A 27,947-nucleotide genomic window follows, 5' to 3' on the forward strand; every position below is an offset into this window, starting at 1 on the left:
GGGTAGTGAACCATACCCTGTTTAGTTCTGAACAGTTGTACAACCTGGCCCTTATCATCATGGCACATACATGGACTGACCATTTTGAGACCATTTATGACCATGAGGACCTGGAACGTCTTATACCCTGCACTCAGGGGGGCCCTAGGCTCATATTTCAGTTTGATGAGGTGAGAAATGCTATCTTAACCACCCTTCGGGAAAAGCTGCTGGTCGTGACGGTGTCACTGGTGATTTGTACAAGTTGTTAGTTGACTTGTGTGCCCCTTTGTTAACTTTGCATTTAAATGCCGCAGTTTGTGGCCCTCTGATGACCTCCTGGCACCAATCAATGATAGTACCTGTCTTTTAAAAGCTGAACGGTGCAGATCCTGCTAGCTATGGACCTAATTCTCTGGTGGATTCTGAGGTGAAAATTATAGGTCGGTGCTGGTGGACCATCTCATGGTCTGGGCTAAGGATCACAATACTGTGTCATATTTGCAATAAGGTTCAGACCAGGCCAGGGCCTTATTTAGCAAAATCTTAATTTATATTTGCTCATTTACAAATAAACTAAAACGAAGGGGGGAGGAATACCCCTGGCCTTCACGGACCTCAGCTTGGTAAATAGAGCTAAACTCTGGCTGTGATGGAGTCCATTGGGGGTCATACCTGCTCTTGTCACTTTTTTGCGTGGTTTGCAGGATGGTCTATCAGCCTCTGTGAGATATTGTCCAAATGGGGAATGCACACAACACTTTAGCCTGAAGAGAGGGGTCCGTCAGGGATGTCTGCTGGATCCCTTTCTTTTTATTTTATATATGAATCGACTTGAATCAGTTTTAATAGAACAGTGCCAGGATATTCCTAGACCCGCCTGTCGCCTGGTCTCCGCCCTGTTATATGCAGATGATACAGTTGTATTTGCTCGTACCACCAGAGGCTTGAAGTGACTTTTAGATCTTTTTATTAGTTTTATGGACAGTCTTGACCTCAGCACCAATTTTGCAAAATCCTATGTTATGTTGGTCAGTCCCAAAAGTACCATAACTCAGATTTATGTTGGAAAGGGTCATCATATAAGCAGGGTAAACAATTTTCAATACTTGGGCACTTTGTTGGACTCTCAATTTAACTGGCAACTGTTGATCAAGAATAACGTTATGTCCTTTAATAGAGTAACCCATAGTATTGGTGACTTTTCATACCAATTGGGGCACACCCACATGTAGTTTGTTTTAAGCGATTTGTGAAACAAATTGTACCCCTATTGATAGGTTTGGGCTGTTAGATTTTGGGGTATGTGCCCATCACCCCATCCCGATTATGGAAAATACATTTTTTAAGAGCTCTTTTAAAGATTCCACAAAGTAGACCCTCAGAGATCGCTCATGAAGCATTGGATTAGGGATACATATCTTATTTGTCCCTTGATACTTTGGCCCTCAGTGTGACCGAAGGATTAGCTGCAGCCTAACAAGCTAGTTGTAGGTGACTGCATTGGCCTGGACAACAGGGTTGGTGTGGCGCCCTCCCCACTTTAGCAGCTTAAGCTGGGGTGGAGCTCTTGATGGGCCTTTTCTGTCTGCTGTTCGGCAGCGAAAAGGCCATAATAAACGTGAAAAGGTTGGTGGTTAATGGGTTGGTTGAGTGAGTGAAGAGATGATAGATAGATGTGTCAAAGAAAGGGTAGATGGGCGAGCGAATGGGTGGATGGATGAAGGAATAAATGAAAACATGGATGTGAGGATGTATGAGTGAAAGAATGAATGGATTAGTGAAAGGGGTAGATGAATGGATAAAAGTGTGGATGGAAAAGTGAAAAAATGGATGCATGAATGAAAGGGAGAATGGATGGACGAGTGAAAGGGTGTATGGATGGATGAGTGAAAGGATGGATGGATAATGAGAAATGATAGATGGATTAGTGAAAGGGTGGATGGATGGGTGGGTGGAGAGAAAAGGTGTATAGATGGATGCATGGAAAGGTGGATAGATGAATGAGCAAAAGGATGGATGGAAGTATGGATGCTGGGACATTGTGAAGTCCCAACTTTAGAAGCTACTGAGGAGTGGAGTTCTTGATGGGCCTCTTCTGTCTGCAACTTGGCAGACGAAATGAAGTTACTGAGTGAAAGGGTGGATGAATGAGTGAGTGGAAGGGTGGTTGATGGGTAGATGGATGGATTAAGGACCTAAAGGCTGGGTGAGTGAACAAATGGATGCATTAGTGAAAGGGTGGATGGATGGATGGATGAATGGATGAAAGAATAGGTGAGTGAAAGGGAGGGTGGATGCCTGAATGGATGGATTGCTGAGAAAAAGGGTGGATGGATCATTGAGTGAAAGGATGGATGGCTAAGTGAAAGAAATGGTGGACGGATTGATAGATGGGATGAGTAAAAGGGAGGATGGACAGATGGATGCCATGGAAGGGTGGATCAATTAGCAAAAAGATAGATGAATAAAAGGGTGGATGGGTGAGTGAAAGGGAGGGTGGATGGATGAAAATGGATGGTTGAGTGAAATAATGGATTGGTGAGTGAAAAGGAGGGTGGATGGATGGACAGACGAGTTAAAGCTTGGGTGGATAAGTGAGACACTAAATGGATGGATAGATGAGTGGTTGGGTAGAAGGATGAGTGAAAGGATGGATGATTGAATAGCTGAGTGAAAGGGTGGATGGATGTATGAGTAAAAGGGAGGACAGATGGATTAAATGTAAGGATGGATGAGTGAAAGGGTGGAAAGATGGATGGGTGACAGAAAGGATTGGAGATGGATTTATAGGTTTGGATAAAGATGGGTGGACTGACGGAATAGTCAAAGACTGAATGATAGATGAAAGATTGAACGGATGACAGAATATAAAGGTAAACTTGTGGATATCAGCAGGTGGATGGAAGGATAAATTGACAGATGCTTGGATGGAAGAGACAAGAGAGCTCTTCTGGGGAGTGTTGTAGTAACTTGCTTTGTTTGCTTGGTACCGTAAGAGCTCCCTTGCTGCACAATATGCTTCATATCCCCTGTGATCTATTTTGTGTACCTTTGGAGACCTAAGAGATCGGAATATTTTTAGGACCCAGGTTGTATTGTTAAAGCGGATGTTACTTTGGTCAAGCAGGCCTTTCTCTCCAAGGTGGCAGTGAGGTGTGAGACTTCTGCTTTGACCAAGCACACTATGCACCATGTTATTTTGGTTAAAACCGTGGCTGGCATGAAACCTTACTGATGCTTGGACTTTCCCAGTTACATTCGTAGGCTGCTAACTCTGTTTAGCCTAAACTTGATTCCTCACCATATGTTTTGTAATAGAGGTTGGACCAAATACTCTGATTTCCCTGTGTGCTTTTTCGATAATGTATACATTTCTAATACTTTTCATATTGTGATGATATGTCCTAAGTCTAGCAATTCACATCAAAAATATATTCTGCCCTGTCTGCTTCCTATAAATGTTATGCAAGTGAGACCAGCGTTTTTGTTTTAACAATGTTTATCCAAGCCTAATGTATGTTTTTTCTTATCCTGGTTTCTTTCTGGTGTGAAGAGATTGAAATAACTGAGATCTTACAGTATTATGTGTTGTTTGTTCTGTGATGAGACTTTACTATGTGTATATATATCGTGTTTTATACTGTGCATATTTGCATCTCTGCTTTTATGATTTTCTGTGGAAAGAGCAAATTCAAGTTTTATTGACTGATTGATATTCAAACAATTTCCTGGGGGTCAACACGTTTTGGCTGTGGTGCAGCCAAGGGCTGCATTGACGTCAGCAGGGTGGAGGTTAGGGGACAGGTGGATGCAGGTAAAGTGGGGGCAGGTAGGGTGAAGGATGCTCATGATGTGGACTGTGAGCCACAGAGTTATTTTGAGGGTTTCATTCCATACTCTCTTCTAAAGTATGCACCTCATATCTAGAAGAGATACAGATTTGTCAATAATGTGATATGCTGTATGTGAGTCGCTGTCCTTCCACTACATCCTGGGGTAAGCCTTCTCTGCCTGCTATTGCAAGTCAAGTGCACAAAGAAAGTAACTTGGTTATTGAAATGAAATGAAATAGATTCTTAGGCCTTACAATCACGTTATTCCTTTGGTCTCTCATCTGTAAACATTAGGAAATTAAGAATGTTTAGAAACAGGATCCACTAAGGCAGCAAGTCCAATAAAACTCTTTGACAAAGACCTCCTCGAAACTTGCACTCTGAGTGTTGCTGATAAAAGGAGCATATTGGGTGATTCTTCCAATAGTAATTTGTAATGTCAGTGCATGTACTTCCTTTATAGCAGTTGACTATGTCAGTGTGTAGTTTTAGATACTTGTAAAATGTCCTCTAAATGGGTCCTTTAACTGTTTTCAGATGATCCTATTAAAATCTGTTTAAAAGTTTTATTGAGATGTGAATTACAAATAACATAGTATATATGCTATGCTGTGGAAGGCTAGTCTTATTCGGGACTAGTGTGTTAACACTCAGTACTGAAGTAAAAGCTGAGAAGTACTTGTGAGATATTTGGCAAGTATGCTGCTTTCTTCAAGACCTACGTGGATACAGGATAGTTGGAAAAAATGTGTACAAGCAAGGGCTCATGTAAGAACCAACAATCACAATTGACTGGACCATTGGTGCTGGAATCATTTTCAGAGTGGATTACTGCCTTAATGTTACATCACTGAAGTCATGGGGATTGTGAAAAATTCAAGTGTCACACAAGAACAAGTGTAGTCAATGTATTCCACAGGAGAGTGGTAAGGATGTAGTATGTAGCTGATGGTACCTCTTGGTGTATACAGCTGCAAATATATTACTAAAGCATGGTGGGGCAGCGCACTGCCTTTAGAGACAACACATTTCCATTGAAATAACCATTACATTTGCACAGACATACAGACTTACAGAGAAAATTATATACTGCACAAATGATGTGTGGAAATCTGCACCACCTATTGTGTTAACTTGTTTGATGGTATTAAAATGTTTGTTTCCACTCCAGTTCAGAATTATAAAAAATGTGCTTCAGTAGTGCTTCTTTAATTCTGAAATATTTCATAAAGATTTGTAATGTTAATTTCCAGAAATTTCAGTTTTGCTGTGTGCTAGAAAAAAAGAAAATCCTACAGCCTTTTCAACCCCCAGTACCCTGCAAGGTAATCACATAAATCCTGTCGCTTTGCAGTTAGAGAAATAAAAGTAAACACCAATCTCCCTTTAAAAGGAATAAACAGCAATTTGTTGCAAGACAGAGGCTAACATTTGACCTCTGTCTTTGAATGCACCCCTAATGTGACGCGATAAAAACAAAATGTAAAGCCTCTTTCTTGGTCATTCACTTCTGAACTCCAGCATGTGTACTTTGGGGTACATCAACATCCTGCACTCCCTATTTCCAGCACCTATGGCATGGGCATGAGGAACAGGAGTGTTTAAGTTGTACTATTGGTAAAGAGCACTGACCAAAATAAACAAGCTTGTAGAAAGAACATTGTTCATCATGGGCATACAATATTGCTGAACTGGTAGTGGCAGAGATAAGTAGAATCAGTCAAGCATAAATATAGGAGGCAGGAACCCTTTTCAAAGAAATACAGCACATTTACTGCTGTGAATTAGCATACAAGAGGGACAACTGAAAACACATGTACTATTGTGCAATGCTGCATGAAAAAGAAGTTCCCAGAAAGCAAACACTGCTGGATGAATACAAGGAACCAGTCAGTGAGGTGGTAAACAGGCTTTGCTACATGGGAGGAACAGCCAGCAAATAGAAAGGAAGCACATTTGTGTAAGCAATGGGCAGAATGCATCCCTTGGGAAGCTTTCAGCATGTCCCTAATTTGTCTTTGCACTAGACAGCAGCACTACCTGGTAAGCTTTGACGTAAAAAGAGGGAAGTTTCACAAACATAGAAGTAGGAGTAGAATTTCACATCAGCCGATGGGCACAGAATGACTTAAAAATAAAAAACAGCATTCATCAACGTGGAAAACAGAAGCAATCAATCACTAAAAAGGAATACATTAAATGCAACTTTTACACAGATTATAATTTCTTTTAACTAAACTGATTTCTGAAAAGGCTGATAACTAATCCTGCATTGGAATGCATAAAAGATTGAATCTGTCTGTGCTCATTCAACCCTCTCTAAAAACCTGGACAATGGCTATACTAGGGAAATATTCCAGCACAGATGATGAAAAAACTGAATTGTCTCAGAAAATCTGGAATGACTGGTCACCATAGCGTTCAGACTTTGATAGCTATTGGTCAGCCCCTTTCAGCCATTGCTTGGGAGAACTGACATTTATCAGTAACATATTTTGCAGATGTGTACTTTTTAGGGCTGAGTTTTGACAACACAGCTTTCAAACAGGCCTACAACATAAGTAGAGAGTTTTTAAGGTCTGCCCCTGCAGTCATTGGCTTTCTTCAACCATCATCTTTCAGTATCTGGCTTGAGATTTTATCAATCACACCAGTGGAGTAATGTAGGAAGGTAGCCTCTTTCTATCCTTGTTACCCCCACTTTTAGCCTGTTTGTGAGTATATGTCAGGGTGTTTTCACTGTCTCACTGGGATCCTGCTAGCCAGGACCCAGTGCTCATAAGTTTGTGGCCTATATGTGTTCCCTGTGTGGTGCCTAACTGTCTCACTGAGGCTCTGCTAACCAGAAACTCAGTGGTTATGCTCTGTCGGCTTTCCAAATTTGTCACTACAGGCTAGTGACTACATTTACCAATTCACATTGGCATACTGGTACACCCATATAATTCCCTTGTATATGGTACTGAGGTACCCAGGGTATGGGGTTCCAGGAGATCCCTATGGGCTGCAGCATTTCTTTTGCCACCCATAGGAAGCTCTGACAATTCTTACACAGGCCTACCACTGCAGCCTGCGTGAAATAACGTCCATGTTATTTCACAGCCATTTACCACTGCATTTAAGTAACTCATAAGTCACCTATATGTCTAACCTTCACCTGGTGAAGGTTGGGTGCAAAGTTACTTAGTGTGTGGGCACCCTGGCACTAGCTAAGGTGTCCCCACATCGTTCAGGGCAAATTCCCCGGACTTTGTGAGTGCGGGGACACCATTACACTTGTGCACTATACATAGGTCACTACCTATGTATAGCGTCACAATGGTAACTCCGAACATGGCCATGTAACATGTCTAAGATCATGGAATTGTCCCCCCAATACCATTCTGGTACTGGGGGGACAATTCCATGACCCCCCGGGTCTCTAGCACAGAACCCGGGTACTGCCAAACTGCCTTTCCGGGGGCTCCACTGCAGCTGCTGCCAACCCTTCAGACAGGTTTCTGCCCTCCTGGGGTCCAGGCAGCCCTGGCCCAGGAAGGCAGAACAAAGGATTTCCTCTGAGAGAGGGTGTTACACCCTCTCCCTTTGGAAATAGGTGTGAAGGGCTGTGGAGGAGTAGCCTCCCCCAGCCTCTGGAAATGCTTTGATGGGCACAGATGGTGCCCATCTCTGCATAAGCCAGTCTACACTGGTTTAGGTATCCCCCAGCCCCTGCTCTGGTGCAAAACTGGACAAAGGAAAGGGGAGTGACCACTCCCCTGACCAGTACCTCACAGGGGAGGTGCCAAGAGCTCCACCAGTGTGTCCCAGACCTCTGCCATCTTGGAAACAGAGGTGTTGGGGGCACACTAGACTGCTCTGAGTGGCCAGTGCCAGCAGGTGACGTCAGAGGCTCCTTCTGATAGGCTCTTACCTCTCTTGGTAGCCAATCCTCCTTCCTTGGTAGCCAAACCTCCTTTTCTGGCTATTTAGGGTCTCTGCTTTGGGGAATTCAGTAGATAACGAATGCAAGAGCTCACCAGAGTTCCTCTGCATCTCCTGCTTCACCTTCTACCAAAGGATCAACCGCTGACTGCTCCAGGATGCCTGCAAAACTGCAACAAAGTAGCAAGACGACTACGAGCAACATTGTAGCGCCTTATCCTGCTGGCTTTCTCGACTGTTTCCAGGTGGTGCATGCTTTGGGGGTAGCCTGCCTTCACCCTGCACCAGAAGCTCCGAAGAAATCTCCTGTGGGTCAACGGAATCTTCCCCCTGCTAACGCAGGCACCAAAAGACTGCAACACTGGTCCTCTGGGTCCCCTCTCATCCTGACGAGCGTGGTCTCTGGAACACAGCAACTCTGTCCTAGTGACTCCCACAGTCCAGTGATGCTTCAGTCCAAGTTTGGTGGAGGTAAGTCCTTGCCTTCCCATGCTAGACTGCAAAGCTGTGTACCACGTGATTTGCAGCTGCTCGGGCTCCTGTGCACTCTTCCAGGATTTCCTTCATGCACAGCCAAGCTTGGATTCCCATCACTCCGTCCTGCAGTGCACAACCTTCTTAGTTGTCCTCCGGCATCGTGGGACTCCCTTTTGTGACTTCGCGTGGACTCTGGTTTACTTTACTTCTAAGTGCCTGTTGGGGTACTTCTGCGGGTGCTGCCTGCTTCTGTGAGGGATCTCTGAGTTGCTGAGCACCCCCTCTGCCTCCTCCTCCAAGTGGGAATATCCTGGTCCCTCCTGGGCCCCTGCAGCACCCAAAAACCTCTACCACAACCCTTGCAGCTAGCAAGGCTTGTTTGCGGTCTGTCTGTGTGGGAACACCTCTGCAAGCTTCATCGCAACGTGGGACATCCGTCTTCCAAAGGAGAATTTCCTAGTCCTCTTCTTTCTTGCAGTACTCCAAGCTTCCTCCAACTGGTGGCAGCTTCCTTGCACCTTCAGCTGGCATTTCCTGGGCTCCTGCCCCCTCTCAACACTGTCACGACTATTGGACTTGGTCTCCTTGTCTTACAGGTACTCAGGTCTGTAAATCCATTGTCAGTTCACTGCTGGTGTGTGTTCTTCCTGCAGAATCCCCCTATCATGACTTCTGTGCTCTCTGGGGTTAGTAGGTGCACTTTACTCCTACTTTTCAGAGTCTTGGGGGTGGGGTATTTTTCTAACCCTCACTGTTTTCTTACAGTCCCAGTGACCCTCTACAAGCTCACATAGGTCTGGGGTCCATTCGTGGTTCGCATTCCACTTTTGGAGTATATGGTTTGTGTTGCCCCTATACCTATGTGCTCCTATTGCAACCTATTGTAATTCTACACTGTTTGCATTACTTTTCTTGCTATTACTTACCTAATTTTGGTTTGTGTACATATAACTTGTGTATATATATCTTACCTTCTTACTGAGGGTACTCACTGAGATACTTTTGGCATTTTGTCATAAAAATAAAGTACCTTTATTTTTAGTAACTCAGTGTATTGTGTTTTCTCATGATATTGTGCATATGATATAAGTGGTATAGAAGGAGATTTACATGTCTCCTAGTTCAGCCTAAGCTGCTTTGCCATAGCTACCTTCTATCAGTCTAAGCTGCTAGAAACACCTCTTCTACACTATTTAGGGATAACTGGACCTGGCACAAGGTGTAAGTACCTCTGGTACCCACTACAAGCCAGGCCAGCCTCCTACATTGGTTGTGCAGCAGTGGGATAAGTACTTGTAACTACTTACCACTTTGTCATTGTGTACTTTTCATAAGAGAATCATATACAAAACAGTTCAGTGTATGTACACATAACCAAAAAGTTTGCTTTTCTTCTCTAAAACTTTTTTACAAAGTTCTGAAAAGTTTCTTAAAACTTCTAAAAGTTTTCTTAAAGTTAGAAAAAGTTTTTTTTCTCTGCTCTTTAAAAAGTTCTGAAACTTTTTCTTCCTTCTCACTATCTCTAAACCTTTTGCTATCATTTCTGTGGTAGATTCAGCTCTTAAAACTGTAAATACAACTTATCACAATTTGAATTACAAGAGCCTAAGGAGTCTCTACTTAGATAGAGGTTTAGTTATAGGAAAGAACCCTACAAAAGAGTTTCTGTTTAACATGCTTATTGTAAATGATGAGTCCCAAGCAGGCCCATCAGATGAGCGGTTAATAGAAGCTTTCCAGTCTGACTCAGAGGAACACCTTGAGGAAGGCGGGGAAGGTTCTGAACAGGGTCTGCCCCTTAGCATGACACCTATTAATGTTGGTAGTAATGGAGGTTCCCATCACAGTAGGGCAGCCTTTATTCCCAGACGCCACGTTTCTAGGGTTCAGTCAGTTAGGGACAGATCCCCCTCTGTAGTTTCCAACTTGTCTTCTGTGTCAAAGCATTCCCAACCCACCCACCCTGAGGATAACTTGTTAGAAAGGGAACTCAAAAAGTTGAGGGTTGAAGAGACCAGACTGAAGATTAAACAGCAACAGCTGGCCTTAGATAGAGAATCCCTAGAAATTGAGAAGGAAAGACAGAGTTTGGGGCTAGGACCCCATGGTGGCAGCAGCAGTATTCCTGATAATAATCCTGTTAGAGAGCATGATTCCAGGAATCTGCACAATATAGTCCCCCCTTACAAGGAGGGGGGTGACATCAACAAGTGGTTTGCTGCACTTGAGAGGGCCTGTATGGTACAGGAGGTCCCTCAAAGGCAGTGGGCTGCTATTTTGTGGCTATCTTTCACTGGAAAGGGTAGGGATAGGCTCCCTACTGTTAGAGAAAGTGAAGCTAACAATTTCACCATTTTGAAGGATGCACTCTTGGATGGATTTGGCTTAACCACTGAACAATACAGGATTAAGTTCAGAGACACCAGAAAAGAGTCTTCTCAAGACTGGACAGATTTTGTGGACTGTTCAGTGAAGGCCTTGGAAGGGTGTTTACATGGCAGTAAGGTATCTGACTATGAAAGCCTGTATAATCTTATTCTGAGAGAGCATATTCTTAACAATTGTGTGTCTGATTGGTTGCACCAGTACTTGGTAGACTCAGATCTGACCTCTCCCCAAGAACTGGGAAAGAAGGCAGACAAATGGGTCAGAACAAGAGTAAACAGAAAAGTTCATACAGGAGGTGACAAGGATGGCAAGAAGAAAGATGGTGAGAAATTTCAGGATAAGCATGGGGATAAGGGTAAAACCAAAGATCCTTCTTTAAATCCTAAACACTCTTCAGGGCGTGGTGATAAATCAAATTCTTCCTCTTCTTCACAACATACACACATTAAAAAGCCTTGGTGCTGTGTGTGTAAAAATAAAGGCCATTGGCAAGGGGATAAGTCCTGTCCAGGTACATCTCCTGAGCCAACCACCACTAATACATCAAACTCTAGTGCCCCTAGCAGTAGTGGTAATAGTGGTGGGACTGCTGGCAACAGTCAAAGTAAGGGTGTAGTTGGGTTCATTTATGGGTCCATCATAGAAACTGGGGTAGTCAGTCCCAAGACAGTTTCTGTCACATCTAATGGCATTGGCCTTGCCCCTCTGGCTGCTTGTCCCCTTACAATGGATAAGTATAGGCAGACAGTTTCAATAAATGGTGTTGAGACCCAGGCCTCCCCAGTATCACTTTGGTGACTGAAAACGTAGTGTCTCCTGAACAAAACACCATTGGACAACAGTACAAGATTATTGATGTCCATAACTCCACTAAGTTTCTTCCCTTAGCTATAGTTCAGCTTAGTTGGGGTGGAGTTACTAGCCCTAATCAGGTGGTAGTGTCACCTAGCTTACCTGTAGACTGTCTCTTAGGTAATGACCTAGAGACCTCAGGTTGGGCTGAGGTAGAGTTTCATACCCATGCTGCCATGCGGGGTATCCCTGAGGAATTGCTTCCTCTCATTTCAGCTGAAATGAAAAAGCACAGGAGAGGAACAGGCCTGAAAACTCAGGATCCTTCTCCAACAACAGGTAAAAAGGGCATAACAGTATCCCCTACCCACCCTGCCATTCAGGATACCATTCTTGTGGTAGGAGAAACCTCTCCTGGGGTGGCACCTGTACCAAGGAAACCATCAGCTGGCACAGGTGTACTCCCTGAGGTGGAAGTACCTCTCTGTGGGATTACTAATATTGGTGAGAAAAAGTCCACCATTTTAGTTAACATGGAGCATCCCTCCAACCCTCCCAGAGAAACTTTAGTGCAGCAATCCTGCACTGCCTCAAAACACTTAGGACAGCAGCCCTGCCCTAGTGTGGAGCTCATAGGACAGCATTCCTACCCTGCTCCAAAACAAGAGAAACAGCATCCCTGTTCTCTCTTACAGCCATATGGACACAGGTTTTGCCCAGCTATGGCTTTACTGAGACAGCATCCCTGTCTGGCATTCTCATCACTTGAAATAGGTCCAGTGGACAATTCCCACTGTTCTAAACTAAAACTTACTGATAGGAACTCTGAGAATGTAACTTCACATTGTTGGCTAGCTAAAAAACTTCAAACATGGTGGTTTACATCCCCACAGGGAAGTAACCATATAGTGGATAATAAAGGGAGTAACCAGTCTATTGCAGAGCTACTCTCAGCTTATCACCACTTAGACACTAAAGACTCAACTGGCCAATGTTAGCCTTATTGTCCTTCGTTTGGGGGGGGGGGTGTGTAGGAAGATAGCCTCTTTCTATCCTTGTTACCCCCACTTTTGGCCTGTTTGTGAGTATATGTCAGGGCGTTTTCACTGTCTCACTGGGATCCTGCTAGCCAGGGCCCAGTGCTCACAGTGAAAACCCTCTCTTGTCATTATGTTTGTTATGTGTCACTGGGACCCTGCTAGCCAGGACCCCAGTGCTCATAAGTTTGTGGCCTATATGTGTTCCCTGTGTGATGCCTAACTGTCTCACTGAGGCTCTGCTAACCAGAAACTCAGTGGTTATGCTCTCTCTTTACTTTAAAATTTGTCACTAACAGGCTAGTGACTAAATTTACCAATTCACATTGGCATACTGGTACACCCATATAATTCCCTTGTATATGGTACTGAGGTACCCAGGGTATAGGGGTTCCAGGAGATCCCTATGGGCTGCAGCATTTCTTTTGCCACCCATAGGGAGCTCTAACAATTCTTACACAGGCCTGCCACTGCAGCCTGCGTGAAATAACGTCCACGTTATTTCACAGCCATTTACCACTGCACTTAAGTAACTTATAAGTCACCTATATGTCTAACCTTCACCTGGTGAAGGTTGGGTGCAAAGTTTCTTAGTGTGTGGGCACCCTGGCACTAGCCAAGGTGCCCCCACATCGTTCAGGGCAAATTCCCCGGACTTTGTGAGTGCGGGGACACCTATGTATAGCGTGACAATTGCTTGATCCCCCCGGGTCTCTAGCACAGAACCCGGGTACTGCCAAACTGCCTATCCGGGGGCTCCACTGCAGCTGCTGCTGCTGCCAACCCCTCAGACAGGTTTCTGTACTCCTGGGGTCCAGGCAGCCTTGGCCCAGGAAGGCAGAACAAAGGATTTCCTCTGAGAGAGGGTGTTACACCCTCTCCGTTTGGAAATAGGTGTGAAGTGCTGAGGAGGAGTAGCCTCCCCCAGCCTCTGGAAATGCTTTGATGGGCACAGATGGTGCCCATCTCTGCATAAGCCAGTCTACACCCGTTCAGGGATCCCCCAGCCCCTGCTCTGGTGTGAAACTGGACAAAGGAAAGGGGAGTGACCACTCCCCTGACCAGTACCTCCCAGGGGAGGTGCCCAGAGCTCCTCCAGTGTGTCCCAGACCTCTGCCATCTTGGAAACAGAGGTGTTGGGGGCACACTGGACTGCTCTGAGTGGCCAGTGCCAGCAGGTGACGTCAGAGGCTCGTTCTGATAGGCTCTTACCTCTCTTGGTAGCCAATCCTCCTTCCTTGGTAGCCAAACCTCCTTTTCTGGCTATTTAGGGTCTCTGCTTTGGGGAGTTTGTTAGATAACGAATCCAAGAGCTCACCAGAGTTCCTCTGCATCTCCCTCTTCACCTTCTACCAAAGGATCAACCGCTGACTGCTCCAGGACACCTGCAAAACTGCGACAAAGTAGCAAGATGACTACCAGCAACATTGTAGCGCCTAATCCTGCTGGCTTTTTCGACTGTTTCCAGGTGGTACATGCTCTGGGGGTAGCCTGCCTTCACCCTGCACCAGAAGCTCCGAAGAAATCTCCAGTGGGTCGATGGAATCTTCCCCCTGCTAACGCAAGCACCAAAAGCCTGCAACACTGGTCCTCAGGGTCCCCTCTCATCCTGACGAGAGTGACTCCTGGAACACAGCAACTCTGTCCTAGTGACTCCCACAGTCCAGTGACGCTTCAGTCCAAGTTTGGTGGAGGTAAGTCCTTGCCTCCCCAAGCTAGATGCAAAGCTGTGTACCTCGTGATTTGCATCTGCTCCGGCTCCTGTGCACTATTCCAGGATTTCCTTCGTGCACACCCAAGCCTGGGTCCCCAGCACTCCATCCTGCAGTGCACAAACTTCTGAGTTGTCCTCCGGCGTCGTGGGACTCCCTTTTGTGACTTCGCATGGACTCCGGTTCACTTTACTTCTAAGTGCCTGTTAGGGTACTTCTGTGGGTGCTGCCTGCTTCTGTGAGGGCTCTCTGAGTTGCTGAGCGCCCCCTCTGTCTTCTCCTCCAAGTGGCAACATCCTGGTCTCTCCTGCGGCCTTGCAGCACCCAAAAACCTAAACTGTGACCCTTGCAGCTAGCAAGGCTTGTTTGTAGTCTTTCTGCGTGGGAACACCTCTGTACGCTTCATCGCAACGTGGGACATCCGTCTTCCAAAGGAGAAGTTCCTAGTCCTTTTTTTTCTTGCAGAAATCCAAGCTTCCTCCAACTGGTGGCAGCTTCCTTGCACCTTCAGCTGGCATTTCCTGGGCTCCTGCCCCCTCTCGACACTGTCGCATCTATTGGACTTGGTCCCCTTGTCTTACAGGTACTCAGGTCCGGAAATACGTTATCAGTGCACTGCTGGTGTGTGTTCTTTCTGCAGAATCCCCCTATCACGACTTCTGTGCTCTCTGGGGGTAGTAGGTGCACTTTACTCCTACTTTTCAGGGTCTTGGGGTGGGGTATTTTTCCAACCCTCACTGTTTTCTTACAGTCCCAGCGACCCTCTACAAGCTCACATAGGTCTGGGGTCCATTCGTGGTTCGCATTCCAGTTTTGGAGTATATGGTTTGTGTTGCCCCTATACCTATGTGCTCCTATTGCAACCTATTGTAATTCTACACTGTTTACATTACTTTTCTTGCTATTACTTACCTAATTGTGGTTTGTGTACATATAACTTGTGTATATATATTACCTTCTTACTGAGGGTACTCACTGAGAAACATTTGGCATATTGTCATAAAAATAAAGTACCTTTATTTTTAGAAACTCTGTGTATTGTCTTTTCTCATGATATTGTGCATATGATATAAGTGGTATAGTAGGAGCTTTACATGTCTCCTAGTTCAGCCTAAGCTGCTTTGCCATAGCTACCTTCTATCAGTCTAAGCTGCTAGAAACACCTCTTCTACACTAATAAGGGATAACTGGACCTAGCACAAGGTGTAAGTACCTCTGGTACCCACTACAAGCCAGGCCAGCCTCCTTTAAGTAATAGTCTCAGACCTATTGTTTCTTTGGATTGTCCCTTCCACCTTCACTCAAGTGATTGACTTTAACTGCATGAGGTACTGGTTTACAACTATATTTCTCTCTGTCCATTTTTTCTTGGTCCATTCTGTGTGCCTCATTATAATGCCCCAACACTCTGTTAGCCCACCAATAATAGCATATTGGCTTAGCCAATGCTTGTTTCACCTATGATTGAGACATGAGTTTGATCATTTCTTCTGCTTCATAAGGGGTGTCAGTGATTTGTCAACATAGGGGAGCCTACAAGGGACAGGTCTGGATGAGCCCAAAACAAAAAGAGGAGGAGGTAGTCAATCTTTCAGGAAAGAGATGGCAGCTTCAAGCAGGGAGTAGTAATATGTTGAACAGTGGGTCAGAGGGAGAAAGGTGAGCCCAGGAGGGCTTGGCCTAGAGGACAAAGAATATGTCAAATGAGCAGGGATACCTTGACAACTACAACTATATTGAGGGTTGTGGGCATGTCAGACCTTATTTTATTTTATTTTGTTATGATAAGGTGTCACTTAAAGGGTAAAACATTTATTACCCAAAGAGGTCGACTCAAATCTTTTGACTCAGACAGGAGCGGGAAAACATTAATTCAGACACTGTGAACCAATTAACATCAAATAAATCATTCAATAGTCAAAATATTCAATTTAGAATTAGTAATTTAAACACACCATGACCCACTTGGCCATGAATCACCACACCAGTTTAGTAAAGTTTAAACATTTATTGACCTCTAAAATAACAATGCCAAGATCACGTAAATCATATGCAAGACCAAATGATAGAAGTGCAAAAAAAAACAGGTTATCCAAATCATCTAAAAATATTAATCTGGCTAAAGCATTTATCATTAGATACTCCAAGAGAATAATGCAAAATAACAACAGAAACAAATGAAAAATAGAAACAGCATACATTTAGTTTCTGCAGTTGAATTAATAACAATAATTTAAAAAACAGTCAAATTTAGGCATTGGATCAGGCGTATCTAACTATTACTCTAATTTGAAAAGCATGTGTGGACTTCAAGCCAAAAGTGAAAATAAGACCAAAGTGAATTTAGAAAACATCTAATTATGGTGCTAACCAAAATAAGCGGTTGGATTTTCTAAGGGAGAAAAACCTGCAAGAAAGACAAATCTACATTGGTTATACCTTTCTTAAATGGATCAGCAATCAGTTGTGTCTTCATCAGCAGAGCGTAGGAACATCAGGTCTTTATTAATCAACATCAGGAAATGAAAAGAAAACAGTTCAGTGATGTTGGGCTTAAAATAAATGAACTGTTAAAATAATAGACAAGACCTAAGCAACATCTCAAAGCTCAGAAAATAGGAGCTGAACAGAAGCTCAGAAAATGAAGAACTAACTTACACCACCTAAAACTTTGCTATATTAATGTCCCAAAAGTTACTAACGAAGCTTCTATTGGACAAGACTAAGAGGTGGTTTATTGTGCAGCCAATAAAACATAATCTGCACTTCAGATGTATGTCTTCTTGTTCTCTGCATCCAGGTTTGGTTTAAACTGTCACTCCTCTATTGTATCCGGTCATCAGCTTCCGTACAAAAATTATATTTTAGAATGCAACATGGAACACAACATTAACCAATGGGGCTCATTGGTTACAACTAAAAAAATTTATCTTAAGGAAATATACAACATGAACAGTAAAAATAGGAGAGATATTTCTGTTGTGCAAGTCACACAGGATGTTTGAAGAAGCAATATTTTGCAGAATCAGCACAACATTTGAAAATTGTGTTTCTGGAAAGTTACTAAAATGCGAGGTCTTTTTAACTAATTCTAAAACATGAAGAATAAAACATTTCATTTAACTTTAAACCATCAATCTTTTATTACATATTAATAATCGTCTCATCATTTTAACAAAACACATTTTCATTACACATTACTATTTCATTGTTTATGGTTTCCACCATGCCAATTGCACGTTTAGTTTTCTAACACATGTTTTTCAGTTAGGCCTTTTAATACACATTATTTCACATGATGTTTTAGAAACACATTTTTATTAATAATGTTTGCTCTCTAACAATCTCTCCTCTGACAACTATATATGTCGTCACAAAATAAATACTCAGCTTGTTTAATATATCTATTATTTCTTGTTTTCTTGAAGTTTCAGAATTTTTCAAATCATAAAAGTATTTACTTCTCATCTTTTCCATTTTTATTTCTTTCCTCCTCTTTTCATTTTTCATCCTTTGTCTTTATATGCATTGATACAATTTGTAAAATCTGATTATGCAAATGACACATACCACCACTATTAATAATGGTTTCAGTATCATTCCCACAACACACTGAGCAAGATTTCCCAACCAATTCTTTTACTTAAGTAAAACGTTTGCCTATATTTTCCCATACACCTAGCTCTTTCATGTCTTTTAAGTGAGAATTTAGATTTGTTAAGTTCTTAATGACATTTCTAATTTCTTTACTGTTATTAGGGATAAATGTGCAACAATGCTTCATTTTAAGCATCTGACAGACTCCGCCTTCCTTTTGTAAAAGGATGTCTTACGCAAGACGGTTCTGCAGAATCATACTGCAACCATTTCAGTATCCATCAATATAATTGCTCCAGAAAAATCTTTTTGCATTTTATCTACAATGGTAGGTAGCTTTCTCTTTTTCATGTCATTCAGAACGACTCTTACAGAATAAATGATTGATCCAAACATACCTCCAACTATTTCATAATAACTTGCCCTTTTTGATCTTGGTCTCAGGTTGTCATGTGTTTCGCCTATGTTGTTAATATGATACATTTTAGAAAAAAACATTCCCAGGTAGCAAGTACCATACCATCCCCTAGGGAGACAATAGTAAGCACTTTTTCCACAGATGTAATAAACCCCAGGAATCACATGATGTTGTCCATTCATCTTTAAGTCCCATGTATTCTTAAAAAGAAATATATATCTGCACTCACTCGTTCCCAAATACATAGTATCAGTTCTGGATTGAGGTCTGTATATACAAAGCTTCCCTACATGTTGGTAGACAAAAACAAGCTTCCCTTGTGTGTTAGTTACACTGTATGCATAGTCATTTTTCCAAGTGTGTTTTACTAAACCCTTTGCTATTGTCTTCTTCAATTATTTTCTTATATCATCAGTCTGATCCAGGAAAGGTTTCTCAATTGTTGAAAGTGTACATGTTAAATTATTCCTATAGGCATAACCAGTCCCAAATGTTAGAGTAGGTTCAGAAAAACTCCTACAGTGTCAATGTTACTAGCTTTAGCAACACTACTCAAATGTTAGTTAACTAGAACAAAAGAAAAGACTAAGGGGGTCATTCTGACCCTGGCGGTCATGGACCGCCAGGGCCAACGACCGCGGAAGCACCGCCAACAGGCTGGCGGTGCTTCTGGGGCCATTCTGACCTTGGCGGTACAGCCGCGGTCAGAAAAGGGAAACCGGTGGTTTCCCGCCGGTTTCCCGCGGCCCCAGGGAATCCTCCACGGCGGTGCTGCAAGCAGCGCCGCCATGGGGATTCTGACCCCCTTCCCGCCATCCTGTTTCTGGCGGTTTTCACCGCCAGAAACAGGATGGCAGGAACGGGTGTCGTGGGGCCCCTGGGGGCCCCTGCAGTGCCCATGCCACTGGCATGGGCACTGCAGGGGCCCCCTAACAGGGCCCCCTTAAGATTTTCAGTGTCTGCTTGGCAGACACTGAAAATCGCGACAGGTGCAACTGCACCCGTCGCACACCAGCAACTCCGCCGGCTCCATTCGGAGCCGGCTTCCTCGTTGCAGGGGCTTTCCCGCTGGGCGGGCGGGCGGCCTTTTGGCGGTCGCCCGCCAGCCCAGCGGGAAAGTCAGAATGACCGCCGCGGTCTTTTGACCGCGGTACGGTCTTCTGGCGGTTCCCGCCAGGCGGGCGGCTTCCGCCACCCGCGGGGGTCAGAATGACCCCCTAAATCTAAATATGAATAAAAATATTATATATATTCCTGATTATAAAACCTTGTTAATAGGAGACTGCAACTAATTCCCTGTTTTAATAGTAAGCTATGATACATAATTCCTTCTTGCACTGATGAAGGAATTTGTTTACAAACATAACATTTTCTCACATCCATTGTCTCAACAAATTCATACAACAAGTGATAGAAAACATTAGTGGAAAGATTTCCTTGTATGCTGTCTAAGTGTAAGTATTTCTCATCCTTATTAAACATCTCTAGTTTAGAAAGTGTAATGGTCTCTGGAGGAGGTGTATGATTATTTTCAGCTTTATTAGAAACACTCATACTTATAATCAACAACAAACTTATCAACACACATACAACTGCCAATCCAACACACATACACTTGCAACACCTATTGTTTCTATTGCAATTGCGATTGGTATTTATGACCTGTAAATAATTAGAAAGCGAAAAAAATAGAAAAATAGATTTAACTATGCAGCCCAACAGAAATCAAAAACAATCTTCAGTTTTCTTTGTGATTATTTACAGCAGCATTTAGACTTTCTCCAGAACTTGTCAAAAATCGATTTATAAGCTTTGTCAAAATCAGTTTCAAATGTCTCTTGTTAGATTATAATCTGCTGATCACTAACTATTACTTCCAGGGTATAATATCTCTCTTGTTCAATTTAACAAAGTGATTTCAAAACTCAGTTCACATGCGATTTCAAGTTCCAAAATGTAGAACTGTATTCTCACAGTCAAAACAAAAGGACATAAACTTGTGTTCCTATTCATCAGTTCCGAGGTATGCCCATTCAGGACCTGAGTATCTTCGACTTGCAACTCTCTTTCTCTTTGATCTTCGATTTGCACTTATTTCTTCTCAGATCTGTTCCTTCTGTTCTTTCTGCTTTCTCATTTATGCTTGACAGTCCATCAGGAACCTTTTCAGTTGTGTTTCACAGTTTTTCTAGACAGTGATGGCAAAACTGGACTTATGATTCTTCTTGGTTCAGCAGGAATTTGACAAGCTCTTCTTTGACTTGCTTCCCCTGCACTAGTAGCCACTTCAGGAGGAGTCAAATCTGCATGATTTTGATTCAATTAGATCTGCTTTGTCTCTTTCTCCCAATCGTCTGCTTCTGGGAGAGTCCTCCTCAAACTTGACTCTCCAGCTACATCCGCTTCTGATTCTGCTGATAGAGGAGTAACAGAATTGTTCTCTATTTCATCTCTCAATGGTACTATTGATAGAGGAGCATCAGAATTGTCCTCTATTTTATCTTTCAGAGGTACACCTTTTGGTTCTTCACCAGATTGCACTGTCTTTATTTTTGCAGTCTCTTGCTCTGTCTTTGGTACTTGTTCTTCTTGAGACTGTATTACTTCAGCTGGTGCTCTCATCAACACTGGATCTTCTTCCAGAGTATTTGTCACTTTGCGAGTATGACTCGCGTGGACCCAGTTCAGAACTGCAGCATACTTGACAGCAGTCATCATCACCAGGATAATCTGGTATGGGCCCTTCCACCTAGGCTCCAAGCAAGTCTTCCACATGTACTTCTTGATCACCACCCAATCACCAGCCCAAAGACTGTGACACTGGTCTTAGGATAGTGGCATGGCTGTTGCTTCCACCTGCTGAGACATAGAGCTAACGACATCAGGTAGACCCTTGCAGTAATCCAGCACCACCTCATCTGCAATGTTTACAAATGCATTTGCAGGAACAGCTGGCAATCTCATTGCTCTGCCCATCAGGATTTCATGTGGGAAGAGTCCAGTCTTTATGTCGGGTGTACTTCTCATGCACGTTAGAAACAAAGATAAAGCATCTGGCCATTTCAGATTTGTGGATGCGCACATTTTTGCCTGTCGAGTTTTCAGAGTTCCATTCATTTGTTCTACTAATCCAGAACCTTTAGCATGGTAGCTACAATGCAGATTCTGCTCAATGTTTAAGGCTGAACATAATAATTTAATCAACTTGTTATTGAAGTGAGGACCTCTCTCTGATTCAAAAGAGGCCGGGAGCCCAAAACCTGGCATCAACTCTCTAATAGCTTTGCTACTTTGAGGCTATCATTTCTACGTGTAGGGGAGGCTTCAATCCTGTGACTAAGTGTACAGACAGTCACCAACACGTATCTCAAACTACTACACACAGGCATCTCAATGAAATCTATCTGCATTCTGTTAAATGGACAACCTGCTCTTCCAATGTGAGTCAAATTGACAACAGTTCTCTTTTCATGTTCATTTGTTGACATGTAATGCATCTGTGACAAATTGCTTCAGCAACTTGTCTAAACTTTAGATTGAACCAGGATTGCTTAAATGTTTGAATCCTTGCATCTCTGCCCTGTGTGTTTGACCATGATAGTATCTTGCCAATTGCGTCAGTAGACAGCTTGTCAAAACCACCTACACTTCATTTGAAACCCAGATTTCATCAATTTTATTTTGTGTCCTGCTTTTCTTTTAATCTTCTGGAACCTCTTCCTGAAGTCTCTTTATTTCCTGTAAAGTATCAATTAATTTTAATATTTAACTTTGAATTGTCTCATCAGCATTCATCGCACCAACATTTTTCCATTCTTCTTTAAAAGTGATACAGTTTAATCCACAGAAACAAGCAACCTGATCCACATAAGAATTTCCCATGGAGATTAAATCGCTCAATCTATGATGAGCACTACACTTAACCACCACAATCTTTTTTTTAGGTAGTTGTAGGGCTTGTAACCAATCATGCATTATGTCACCATTCCTAACTGGTGAGCCAGAAAAGGTCATGAAACCTCTCTGGGACCGTAACTGCCCAAAGTCGTGTACATCTCCAAATCCATACTGGCTGTCTGTAAAAATTATAATCTTAACTGTGCAGAAATACTTCATGCTCAAGTAAAAGCCACCAATTCAGCCACTTGTGCAGAAAATGCTCATTGAAGCCATGAAGCTTCGAGTATGCCAGAAATGGTGCACCCAGCATAATCAGATCTCAAAGTTCTCACATTGTCTGTTAGACAGGAACCATCAACAAAAATGATTTGATAATTTTTCTCTAATGGCATTTCTTGGATATCAGGACTGGGTTTGGTACACAGTTCAGTAACCTCTAGGAAATCATGCTCAACTTCATCAACATTTTTGCTTTCAACGTTGTCTATTGGGAGCAAGGTTGCTGGATTAAGCACAGTGCATCTCTTTAGGGAAATATTCGGGGAACCTAAAATCAACAATTCGTACTCTGTCAATCTGGCAGTTGTCAAATACTGAGTCTTGGTCCTTGTAAGCAAGACTTTAGCTGAGTGAGGGACCAGAACAGTTAAAGGATGTCCCATCACAATACTCTCAGACTGAGTGAGACTGGTTCCAACCACTGCCACATTTTTTAAAGAGCCGGGCAAACCTGCAGCCACCGGATCCAAAATAGCAAACAAATATTCTACTGGGTGATTTATGCTACCATGTACCTGTGTCAAAACAGAAATTGCACAGCAATCACGTTCATAACAGAACAGTAAAAATAGTTTAGTGTAGTCAGGCATTCCCCAGGCCTATACTCTGCACAGACTCTCTCTCAGTTCAGTAAAAGCTTTCCTACAAGCTTCATCAAATGTAACAGGATCAGTATTGTCTTTGTGGGTCAATCTCTGTAATGGTTTGGAAATAACATAAAAATTGGGAATCCACTGGTGACAGTAACTCACCGTTCCCAAAAACATCCTGACATCTCTTTGAGTAATAGGAGGGTTCATTTGTAAAATACCTGTAACATTTTCTGTAACATTTTCTCTGGACACCATCCTTGCATCTTTCTCTGCTTGATGTCCCAAGTATTCACTTATTTTTGACATTACTGTAATTTCACTGGGGACAATTTATGTCCATTTTTATCCAAATGATTCAATAAGGCAATAGTATCTAGTTTGCATGCTTCCTGTGTCTCTGAAGCAACCAATAAATCATCAATTTACTGAACCAATGTTGATTTGAAAGGTATTTCCAATGATTCCAAATTATTTTTCAACACCTGATTAAATATTGACAGGGATTCTGAAAAGTCTGGTGGGATCCTACACCAAAAATACACACGATTGCAGAATTCAAAACAGAAGAGAAACTGGCTATCCTCATGTCAGAATTCTTTGCCTCCTGATTTTCATTTCATTATCAGGAGATGGTGTACCTGTAACTGGATCTTGAGGAGGTTTTCTTGTTGGCCAATCCATACTCCTTTTGCACTCAATCCATAAATCAGATGGGACTACTATTTCTAAAAAGGTATTTAAATCCTCTCACAGCATTTTGTGAGCTTCACAAAGCTATCTGTTTCTACCATTCCACTGGTTTCTCTCTCAATATTGGGTAATCATTTGTAAATTACAAAATATCACTCCTGCTCCATGGGACATGAACATAATTCCCTCCAGGAATTTCTCTCATTGGTAATATCTTTACTGGATTATCTGTCTGCTGCTGGATTATCTGTCTGCTGCACATTAACATTTGAATTCGCAGACACCTTTTTCTTCTGATCTCTTTTCTTTACCCATCTGCCTGCCCATTTATCTAATGCTCCCCATGTTTGAATACTTTGGATTAATTCTTTAATGTGAATTGCGTTCCAGGTGATTTCATGTTCTGAACGTCTTTTTAATTGAATTCTAATATCTCACTCCTTATCAATGGTTTAGATTTCTCAATATCCACTCCATATTTTTCAGCAAGTTGTGATAATTTCTGGTGTGCCAATCCTGCTCTGTTTGTGAAATATTTACACTGAAGCATAACTCATCTTCATTCTAGGAGTAAATTATTGTTAATTCAAGCGTTCCCTGAATCTTTTAATTTAATTCTAATTTTAACCTTGATAGGTTCAGTGTTCTTTCCCCTTCAGCAACTGTTTTCATTGCTGATGCTCCACTCACTTTCTCCAACCATTCTGTTAACTGTTGAGCTATCAAGCCTTGTAAAGAAACATTATTATTTACATTGGGCACACATACTGGTGATCCCAACTGTTACCAGTCATTGAATTAGATGTGGACTCCACGTGAACCATCAATGGTTTCTGGAAGATCTGTGGTGCCACCGGTACTGTAATACTCAGTGTAGAACTCACTGGTTTGAGTTACTGTAATAAGTGGAACATTAGTTGTGACCTGTACTTGACTCTGTGTTACCACAACTGAAGGTGATGCACTTGGACTAATACTAGTACCTGAACTTGCCTCTTGTGCTGCATATGGTGGGGGATGATTTCTCAATAATTGTGTTATAAATTCATTATCATCTGAGTCACTATCACAAATCAGAGATCTCTTAGATTTATCTTATTTTTAACTCAGTTTCTTCAAGATCTTTATTCTTTTTCTTTGTCTTTTGTCTAACACTGTCCTCTTTCTCTTGTGTATTTGCAGGATACACTCCAATACCCTGTAAAGTTTCCATCCTCCAAAATTTCTATTCATTATCCCATCTTGCTTCTAGCAAAGTTTTCTCAGCTTTTATAATTTGTCTCTCAAATTTTAATTTCTCTTGTTGTCTGGCTACTAACTCCCAAATAGCTAATAGTTCAAATTGTGCTATTTTTGGAGGGGGCTTTAATTCATGAAGTATTTTTCTCTTCAATTTAAATGTATATGGGTGTACCTTCTGATGGAGTAATTTCTCCTTTTCTGACTGGAATGAAAGCATCTCCTCTTATCACTCTTTTCAATGCTTTGAAAAATTTCATTTTTTACTTTTATTTTGACTTAAAAGTACAAATTAAATTCAAAACAGGAAGTATTTCAATCTGAAAATCCTTTTCGTTGGCCACTATCGCCCAATAGTACTTGACGGTTGTCCACCAATCCGTTCGCAGCTCCATTTCACCGACCAACCGACCAGTCCCAGTGCGGACCTAGTGACGACACAGTCGCTTACACAGCCGCTGACAAAGCCTCATAGACTCGTCCTTTAAACTCGATTCACACAGAAACTAAATCCAAAATATTGCGAGCACTAGAGAAAAATCAACAAACCAAATTGTCTGCTTACTACAGGTAGGGGAACAATCACTTTCAAAGCCTTCTGAAATGTTCAACTGCGGCTTTTAGCTCTGACAGCTACTCATCCAACTTATGGTTTCCTCTCACATGCAAGTACAATTCAACTTGCAAATTTCACCCTTGACTAATACCAGATCCTCCTTGTGCACTCAGGAATCACCAAGTATCTGTCAAATTAGCACTCCTTTAACATGCACACTAAGAATACTATTTGTCAACCACACTCAATTGACCAAACACAGCAAACAAGTTACAGCAACAACCAAGTGGCTCATACACTTGTACAATACACCAGAGTCTTAGATCAACGCGGGGTCCATACACCAACAACCACGTGGGCAATTTTTGGGCACAAAGCACCACATTCACTTGAAGTACAATGACTTCCCTACACCTACCCTTTGGAGTATGCAAACTCCCTAATCAACAACATTGGTGTACTCAAACTCCCTACTTCTTCTGATACATCACAATTCACCTGCGATTTGAAAAAGCATTGCAAGTGCAAACCCTACTCAGAACTCAAACAACACTGGGAACACTGGGAACATACCACAGCTCATCTAAACAAGCATTGGCAAAACCAACATTCATTTAAACAAGCATTGGCAAAACCAAATTTCCAAACATCAAATATTAAACATGCATTTGCAAAACCAAATCTCTCACTTCTCTCCTACTGAGATAAACCCAACAGATGATTCCCTCCTATTGTGACATAACCATCCTCCTTTGCTACCAAATTCAGTGGGCATGTGAGACCTTATTTTAGTTTATATTATTATGATAAGGTGACACATAAAGGGTAAGACATCTATTACCCAAAGAGATCGACTCAAATCTTTTGACTCAGACAGGAGTGTGAAACTATCCAATCAGACACTGTGAATGAATGAACCTCAAATAAATCATCCAATAATCAAAATATTCAATTTTGAGTCAGTAAATTAAACACATCATGACCTATGTGGCCATGAATCACCACATCAGTTTAGTAAAATTTAAACATGTATTGCCCTTTAGAATCGCAATGCTAAGGTCACGTAAATCATATGCAAGAGCAAATGATAGAAGTAAAAAAACACTACAGGCTGTCCAAAATGTCAAAAGAATCTCAATCTAGCTAAAGCATTTATCATTAGACACTCCAAGTGAATAATGCAAAATAACACTGAATCAAATAAAAAATAGAAACAGCATACATTTAGTTGTGCAGTTGAATTAGTTACAATTATTTAATAACAGTCAAATTTAGACATTGGGTCAGGCGTCCCTAACTATTTCTCTAATTTGGAAAGCATATGTGGATTTCATGCCAAAAGTAAAAATAAGACTACATTAATTTGGAAAACATCTAACTATTGGCGCTAACCAAAATAAGTGGTTGGATTTTCTAAGGGAGAAAAACCTGCAAGAAAGACAAATCCACATTGATTATACTTCTCCTAAATGGATCACAAATCAGTTGTGTCTTCATCAGCAGAGCCCAGAAAGAACAAGTCTTTAATAATCAGCATCAGGACATGAAAGGGAAACAGTTCAGCAGTATTGAACCTAATATAACTGAACTGTTAGAATAACAGAGAAGAGTTCATCAACATCTCAAAGCTCAGAAAATAAGGAACTGAACAGAAGCTCAGAAAATGAGGAGCTAACTTACATCACCAAAAGCTTTGCTATATTAAATTCCCAAAAGTTACTAAGTTTCTATTGGACAAGACTATAAGGTAGTTTAGTGTGCAACGAATAAAACATCATCTGCACTTCTGATGTATCTCTTCTTGTTCTTTCCACTGAGGATTGGTTTATGGTGTCACTCCTCTCTTGTCTCCCGGCATCAGCTTCTGTACAAAAATTACATTTTAGAATGCAACATGAAACACAACATTGAGCACTGAGGCTCATAGTTTAAAGCTAAAAAATGTTATCTCAAGGAAATATACAACATGAACAGTAAAGGCAGGACAGAAATTTCCACTGTGCAAGTCACAGATGATGTTTGAAGAAACATTATTTTGCAGAGTTAGCACATTTAAACATTGTGTTTTGGGAAAATTACTAAAACGTGAGGTTTTTTTAAACTAATACTAAAACATGAACAGTAAAACATTTCATTTAAATTTAAACCATCAATCTTTTAGTACATATTAATAATCATTTTGTCAGTACATTTAATTGTGATTAAAGAAAATACCTTTTCGTTAGACATTACTATTTCATATAATGCTTGTTGTTTATGGTGTCCACCATGTCAACTGCATGTTTATTTTTCTAACACATGTTTTTTAGTTGGACTTTTAATACACTTTATTTCACACTATGGTTTAGTGATACATTTTCATTCACAATGTTTGCTCTCTAACAGGTGCTAGGAACACAAGAAATGTAGGGTACATCGTGGGTGATCAGCAATATAAGGGACAGGGGCAGGGAAAGAAACCAGAATTCCAGTGTTGGTCAAATGTGGAGCAATTAACATTATCACACAATGGAATTCAGAAAAACAGTCC

Source organism: Pleurodeles waltl, chromosome 1_2, assembly GCF_031143425.1.
Source record: "Pleurodeles waltl isolate 20211129_DDA chromosome 1_2, aPleWal1.hap1.20221129, whole genome shotgun sequence".
NCBI classification, from domain to species: domain Eukaryota; kingdom Metazoa; phylum Chordata; class Amphibia; order Caudata; family Salamandridae; genus Pleurodeles; species Pleurodeles waltl.